Here is an 8,171-nt window from a genome sequence, read left to right on the forward strand (position 1 = left end):
TGGTCTGGCTGCTGTCCTTCAATATGACAAACTCCTATCAGTTGTGAGGGATGCAATTCCTCATTATAAATCAGAGGATTTATTATTTTAATGTGTGATGTTTTGTTTTAAATGCAACTTTTTACTCTCCCTTTGCTACATTGAATCTCTTGAGCTCCGCTGGGCTGTGTGGTCAGTTTGAATCTCTTGAGCTCCACTGGGTTGTGTGGTCAGTTTGAATCTCTTGAGCTCCACTGGGCTGTGCGGTCAGTTTGAATCTCTTGAGGTCCGCTGGGCTGTGTGGTCAGTTTGAATCTCTTGAGTCAGTTTGAATCTCCGCTGGGCTGCGCGGTCAGTTTGAATCTCCTGAGCTCCACTGGGTTGTGTGGTCAGTTTGAATCTCTTGAGCTCCGCTGGGCTGCGCGGTCAGTTTGAATCTCTTGAGCTCCACTGGGCTGCGCGGTCAGTTTGAATCTCTTGAGCTCCGCTGGGCTGCGCAGGGAATCTCTTGCTCCGCCGGGCTGCGCGGTCAGTTTGAATCTCTTGAGCTCCACCGGGCTGCGCGGTCAGTTTGAATCTCTTGAGCTCCGCCGGGCTGCGCGGTCAGTTTGAATCTCTTGAGCTCCACTGGGCTGCGCGGTCAGTTTGAATCTCCTGAGCTCCACTGGGTTGTGTGGTCAGTTTGAATCTCTTGAGCTCCACTGGGTTGTGTGGTCAGTTTGAATCTCTTGAGGTCTGCCGGGCTGCGCGGTCAGTTTGAATCTCTTGAGCTCCACCGGGCTGCGCGGTCAGTTTGAATCTCTTGAGCTCTGCTGGGCTGTGTGGTCAGTTTGAATCTCTTGAGCTCCGCTGGGCTGTGTGGTCACTGTTATTGCACAGTGCATTTTGGTTCTCCGTCTGGGCTGTGTGCCGTTCACTGTTATAGCACAGTGCATTCCAAGTGTTCGTTTCGAGCAGAACCGACATTTTAAGGCTCTTCCAGTAAAAGCTTCTCTTATTTTAGTGTAACTTGATTTCTTCTTTTAGAACCAGATACGTAACAGCCCCTTCAGCATAAAATGATTGGGGAGCCTCCCCCTCGGTAAGGTTCCACTATCAAGTCTTGGAGATGTTCAGACTGTACATAAGAACATAAGAACATGTTTACAAACGAGAGGAGGCCATTCGGCCCATCTTGCTTGTTTGGTTGTAGTAGTATTGATCCCAAAAATCTCTTTGAGCTTCAACCACTGGGGGTTGATTCCAGACCCTCACAATTCTCTGGTCAGTGTCTCCTATTTTCTGAATCTCTTGAGTCCTTGTTTCTTTTTTCAGGCTGAAAAAGTCCCCGGACACTGTCAATACCTTTTAGAATTTTGAATGCTTGAATTAGGTCAGTTTGAATCTCTTGAGCTCCACTGGGGCACTCTTTCTGCAGCAATATCTTTTTTGTAGCGAGGTCAGAACTGCACACAATTTGAATCTCTTGAGCTCTTGATTTAAATTCAACACTTTTCACTGGGCCTTTTTTATGTGTGGTCAGTTTGAATCTCTTGATGCTACACCGCCTGGGCTGAATGACCTTTGGCTGCACTGTCCTATTGCACAGTTTGCAGAATTTCCATTAAGATTAGGAATTCGACCTTACTTCAGCAGAACCGACATTTTAAGTACTTTCTGTTTTCTACATGTTAACCACTCCCTAATCCATGTACATGTGTTTCCTTGAATCCCAACTGCGTTCAGTTTGAGAATTAATCTTTTGTGCGGGACTTTGTCAAAAGCTTTCTGGAAATCTAAATAAACCATGTCATATGCTTTGCAATTATCCATTATCGATTTTGCATCCTCAAAAAAATCAAGCAATGTTAGTTAGGCACGATCTCCCTTTCCTAAAACCATGTTGACTGTCTCCCAGTACCCTGTTACCATATAGGTAATTTTCCATTTTGGCTCTTATTATAGTTTCCATAAGTTTGCATATAATAGAAGTCAGGCTTACTGGTCTGTAGTTACCTGGTTCAGTTTTGTTTCCCTTTTTGTGGATCGGTATTACGTTTGCAATTTTCCAGTCTGTCGGTACAACCCCTGTGTCAAGAGACTGTTGCATGATCTTGGTTAGCGGTTTGTAAATAACTTCTTTCATTTCTTTGAGTACTATTGGGAGGATCTCATCCGGCCCAGGGGATTTGTTTATTTTAAGAGCTCCTAGTCCCTTAGTTATGCTAAAGTTATTTAAAACTGGATAGGAACTGGATGACATGTGGGGCATGTTGTCAGTATCTTCCTTTGTACCTCCCTCTCTTTTAATAACAATAAATAAAAAAGTCAGTAACCTGTGGTATATTGTTATAATTGGTAAGCCAGGGCTAGACATTTATTAAAAAAATCTAATTAATGATTGGGTTATACCCTCACTCCTTCATTCCCTTGCTGCGTCGGTGTTAATAGAACGATGCCACATGACAGAGCAGGTGCGTGATTCTCACTGCGGTAGCATTGCTGAACTCCACACTGAAGGCCCTGTGCCTCCTATGCAATTGATTTGGTGGTAGTGTTAGATAATAATATAAAGTGATCTAGACTGTAATCACTGCCTTTTAGACACTGGGGATTTTTTTGGTACTCTGTATTTTTGTATATTGTACATTGTAAAGAATAATAAAACAGAACCGTGATGCCAGCTGAAGTATGTATGGTGTTGTGTTGTGTTCATGTTCCAAGTATTCTACAGGACTGCTGTAGAAAAAACAAGACAGGTATGAACCTAATGCGTTTTGGATACCCTAATTCTAACCCAACTCCAACCCTAACTCTACAGAGAGCCCTAGTTCTTCATATTGGTGATCAGAATCAGTTCTTCTAAGTTTTTGTCAATAATAGAAGTAAAGTCTTGTGTAAGAGAAGCCCCCCTCGTGCAGTTGGAGTAAGAGCTGTTTGTTTTGTGCACACAGGTGGAATCGTGACCAGTCTGTAGCGTTGATTGCTGGAGTTCTGTTTCTACAGGCTCCACAGATACACAACAGCATTTCTATTCTGTACAGCGAGTTGTTTGGTTTCTGTTTACCTGCAGTTGGGTGTACATTGTAGGTCTTTGGAAGGAGATAGAACATGAATGTCAAAAGAAAATCTAAAGCAAAAACCTTTATTTATACAGAATAGCTCATTCCTATTGAATGCAGTCTCTGTCAGCTCATCTTGAAATGAATCCACTGCAGAGGTGAGTGCTTCATCAGAGATGAGCATAAACCAGGTACCAAGACAATGAGTTGTGACAAGAACTTGAACAATGAAGCCCTTTCTCCCAAATGTCTTGACTGTGCTGGAAGATAAGAATGAATGAATCAGGAATTCCAGTAAAATGAGAACTCAAGTTATCCAAACAAATACTGAGGAGTGTGCTCAATAAACATGCAGAGAGGGAGGGTTATCAGTCTCATTGAGGTCTTGAAAGTCGGAGCTATTCCTGCAGCAGTGAACACGGGCCAGCGAACCCAGCGCAGAGCTGTTCCTGCAGCAGAGGACACGGGCCAGCGGACCCAGCGCAGAGCTGTTCCTGCAGGAGCGAACCCGGGCCAGTGAACCCAACGCAGAGCTGTTCCTGCAGGAGTGAACACGGGCCAGCGAACCCAGCGCAGAGCTGTTCCTGCAGGAGTGAACACGGGCCAGCGAACCCAGCGCAGAGCTGTTCCTACAGGAGTGAACACGGGCCAGCGAACCCAGCGCAGAGCTGTTCCTGCACGAGTGAACACGGGCCAGCGAACCCAGCGCAGAGCTGTTCCTGCAGGAGCGGACACGCGCTAGCGCTGGCTGAGAGGAAACCTGCAGAGGCTTCAGTCCTACACTCTGCAGGCCTTTTTCAAAATATTTCCTTTTATTTTTAAGAATGAATATGTCCTTTGTGATTTATTAACATCTTTAGCCTCATAGCCATAGAAATATGATTTCACCTTTTGAGTTATCACAGAGTGCAACTGGATGTTGTATTAAAAGAAGTTACATAATCATCATCATCATCAATAATAATAATAATAATAATAATAATACTGGTCATTTTTTTATCTAGGGGGTGAACTATGCATCAAAAACTGTAGCTGGAGAGTAACTTACATGTTTTTAAAACCACCTAAATAAGAAAACCAATGCAAATGACATTATTGCCTAGTTTTCAAATATGATTCTGGTTGGCATACTGAGAACACATCTCAGAAAATGTCAGTATGTCAATGTGGTTATTTCCCCCAAAAAATAATCAAACGAAACAAAGTTTAAAAAAACAACTAGCTAAAAAAAAAAAAAAAAAAAAAAAAAAAAAAAAAATACCCCAAACCCTTGCTATAATTTAAAATCATGTACCAAATGTTAACCTGGTTTAAACTGGAACAAGTGCTTTTATTTTTTCACTCTGCATGCTCAAAAAACAGAATCCATTTTCTTAATGTTATTATCAAGGTGCATATTTAGAATTAGCTAAAGGTCTTAATGAGAATCTGTGCGGAGCATGCAGTGGGTAAAGCAGAACGATCGGTCTGTACAGGCAGTGATGAATGGGGCAGCGCATTACGAGAGTCTGCACAGGCAGTGATGAATGGGGCAGCGCATTACGAGAGTCTGCACAGGCAGTGATGAATGGGGCAGCGCATTACGAGAGTCTGCACAGGCAGTGATGAATGGGGCAGCGCATTACGAGAGTCTGCACAGGCAGTGATGAATGGGGCAGCGCATCACGAGAGTCTGCACAGGCAGTGATGAATGGGGCAGCGCATTACGAGAGTCTGCACAGGCAGTGATGAATGGGGCAGCGCATTACGAGAGTCTGCACAGGCAGTGATGAATGGGGCAGCGCATTACGAGAGTCTGCACAGGCAGTGATGAATGGGGCAGCGCATTACGAGAGTCTGCACAGGCAGTGATGAATGGGGCAGCGCATTACGAGAGTCTGCACAGGCAGTGATGAATGGGGCAGCGCATTACGAGAGTCTGCACAGGCAGTGATGAATGGGGCAGCGCATTACGAGAGTCTGCACAGGCAGTGATGAATGGGGCAGCGCATTACGAGAGTCTGCACAGGCAGTGATGAATGGGGCAGCGCATTACGAGAGTCTGCACAGGCAGTGATGAATGGGGCAGCGCATTACGAGAGTCTGCACAGGCAGTGATGAATGGGGCAGCGCATTACGAGAGTCTGCACAGGCAGTGATGAATGGGGCAGCGCATTACGAGAGTCTGCACAGGCAGTGATGAATGGGGCAGCGCATTACGAGAGTCTGCACAGGCAGTGATGAATGGGGCAGCGCATTACGAGAGTCTGCACAGGCAGTGATGAATGGGGCAGCGCATTACGAGAGTCTGCACAGGCAGTGATGAATGGGGCAGCGCATTACGAGAGTCTGCACAGGCAGTGATGAATGGGGCAGCGCATTACGAGAGTCTGCACAGGCAGTGATGAATGGGGCAGCGCATTACGAGAGTCTGCACAGGCAGTGATGAATGGGGCAGCGCATTACGAGAGTCTGCACAGGCAGTGATGAATGGGGCAGCGCATTACGAGATCTGCACAGGCAGATGAATCGAGAGTCTGCACAGGCAGTGATGAATGGGGCAGCGCATTACGAGAGTCTGCACAGGCAGTGATGAATGGGGCAGCGCATCACGAGAGTCTGCACAGGCAGTGATGAATGGGGCAGCGCATCACGAGAGTCTGCACAGGCAGTGATGAATGGGGCAGCGCATTACGAGAGTCTGCACAGGCAGTGATGAATGGGGCAGCGCATTACGAGAGTCTGCACAGGCAGTGATGAATGGGGCAGCGCATTACGAGAGTCTGCACAGGCAGTGATGAATGGGGCAGCGCATTACGAGAGTCTGCACAGGCAGTGATGAATGGGGCAGCGCATTACGAGAGTCTGCACAGGCAGTGATGAATGGGGCAGCGCATTACGAGAGTCTGCACAGGCAGTGATGAATGGGGCAGCGCATTACGAGAGTCTGCACAGGCAGCGCATTACGAGAGTCTGCACAGGCAGTGATGAATGGGGCAGCGCAGTCTGCACAGGCAGTGATGAATGGGGCAGCGCATTACGAGGCAGTGGGGCAGCGCATCACGAGAGTCTGCACAGGCAGTGATGAATGGGGCAGCGCATTACGAGAGTCTGCACAGGCAGTGATGAATGGGGCAGCGCATTACGAGAGTCTGCACAGGCAGTGATGAATGGGGCAGCGCATTACGAGAGTCTGCACAGGCAGTGATGAATGGGGCAGCGCATTACGAGAGTCTGCACAGGCAGTGATGAATGGGGCAGCGCATTACGAGAGTCTGCACAGGCAGTGATGAATGGGGCAGCGCATTACGAGAGTCTGCACAGGCAGTGATGAATGGGGCAGCGAGTCTGCACAGGCAGTGATGAATGGGGCAGCGCATTACGAGAGTCTGCACAGGCAGTGATGAATCACGAGAGTCTGCACAGGCAGTTATGAATGGGGCAGCGCATTACGAGAGTCTGCACAGGCAGTGATGAATGGGGTAGTGCATTTAGGAGATTCACCTTAAATGACAAAGGCATGCAAATACCAGGAGCCACTCCCTCATTTGAGCCAGGCAAGAGGCTAACGGACCAGGTAGGGTTTAAAATGACATTTAAAACATACCCTGGGCATACTTTTTTCATGTTTATCACTTAAAGAATCAAATGCAAATATAAAGACACAATCTCCATCGTTCATATGTTAGGTGAAAGCTGATTGTAACTCTTTCTGCTTGAGTGAATAAGCATGTTGCAATGCCAGCGTTCTTCATGCACAGAATATCAAAAGGCCTGTTTGAGGAAAGCATGGGATGCAGCAAGTCAGTTAATTCCACCCAAATTCACATCCCAATATACAGTATATGGAAGACAGTGACGTTGGCAAAATAATATTGAGTAGAACAGAAAGTCACGTCACGTGCTTACGACCGCTTTTGCTTCGATGTCATTTTCTTATCAACTTACCCTGAAAGCACAGCGTCAGTTTCATTGATTCAATAGTGGCAAGAGTTCCACTAAAAGCTTTTTTTTTTTGTTTAATCATAAATGGTACATGACAGCAACAACAGAAATGTATCACAAAAAAAGGCAAATCATGAAGTTGCAAATAAATGAATGTTACATAGAAGGCATATAGATTGAAACATTTTCAACAACAAACACATAGTAAACGTAAGCACAGAACACAGTTTGCAGGATTGGAAAGAGCCCATTGCCCAGCTCTGGCACAGTCCAGATTCCAGGTAAACGATCACCAGCTGCATTACAGGCAACCAGCTCTCTGTTATAGTGAATCCTGGAATAGCACAAACTGCAATGCAATGGGAGTCTGTTGTCATTCCTGGTTGAATAGCAGCCTAAACCCATACAGTGATTGTTCTCTAGCATTAGTAACCTATACAGTTAAAAGCCCATGTCTATACAGCTTTACAAAGAAAACCTTTAGAAGTCATGACACCAAATAAATACTTTACATGCTAAACTGTCTACACCTCAAAACAAGACCAAAAGGAAGGTAAGAAAACCAGTAAGAATGTAAGCTTTAAAAGGCAAGTCGGGCACGTCTTCATGGCAGAAAGCTAGCACAGTTTGGAGGTATGAAGCAATTTTATTGAAACCCTTCGATTTGTGACAGGCGCTTTCATTGGTGTGGTAGAGTTCTGTTTGATTTATACGCTGTAAAGACAAGACACAGAGAACCTACAGTCTCAAAGGGTCTAAATAATACGTTACATTCGCAACTGCAGCTTTTCAGCAATGTAAGGCCTTTATGGGTTTTTTTGAGCCAGTGAGGTGCCCTTTATTAAAATAAAAACTGTCAAAAAAATGAGTAAATAACAAACAAACAGATACCCAATAATGTTCTCAGATTTGTAGCATTTAACATTAAAAGCACAGAAACGCAGCTTCCCAACAGCAGAGCTGTGACGTCTCATTTTATTGGGAAGCTGGCTCCAAGCTGTTTGCCAGGTTTCACAGCTCGGTAATTTCCCCCCCGTTGCTCCCATAATGCAAAAGCCTCCGTCAGTAATTCTGTAACCAGCCTGGGTCAGCATTTTAGAAACTGCCATCAGTCACTTTTCTTAACTAATATGTGTAAATGTGGGCACGATGACAAATGATCCACTTAGTGAATGGAATTGGGCTTCACAATGACTCACCACTGCACTGCGGATTAATGGGATCCTG

The sequence above is a fragment of the Polyodon spathula genome, chromosome 11 (assembly GCF_017654505.1).
Source record: "Polyodon spathula isolate WHYD16114869_AA chromosome 11, ASM1765450v1, whole genome shotgun sequence".
Classification (NCBI taxonomy): domain Eukaryota; kingdom Metazoa; phylum Chordata; class Actinopteri; order Acipenseriformes; family Polyodontidae; genus Polyodon; species Polyodon spathula.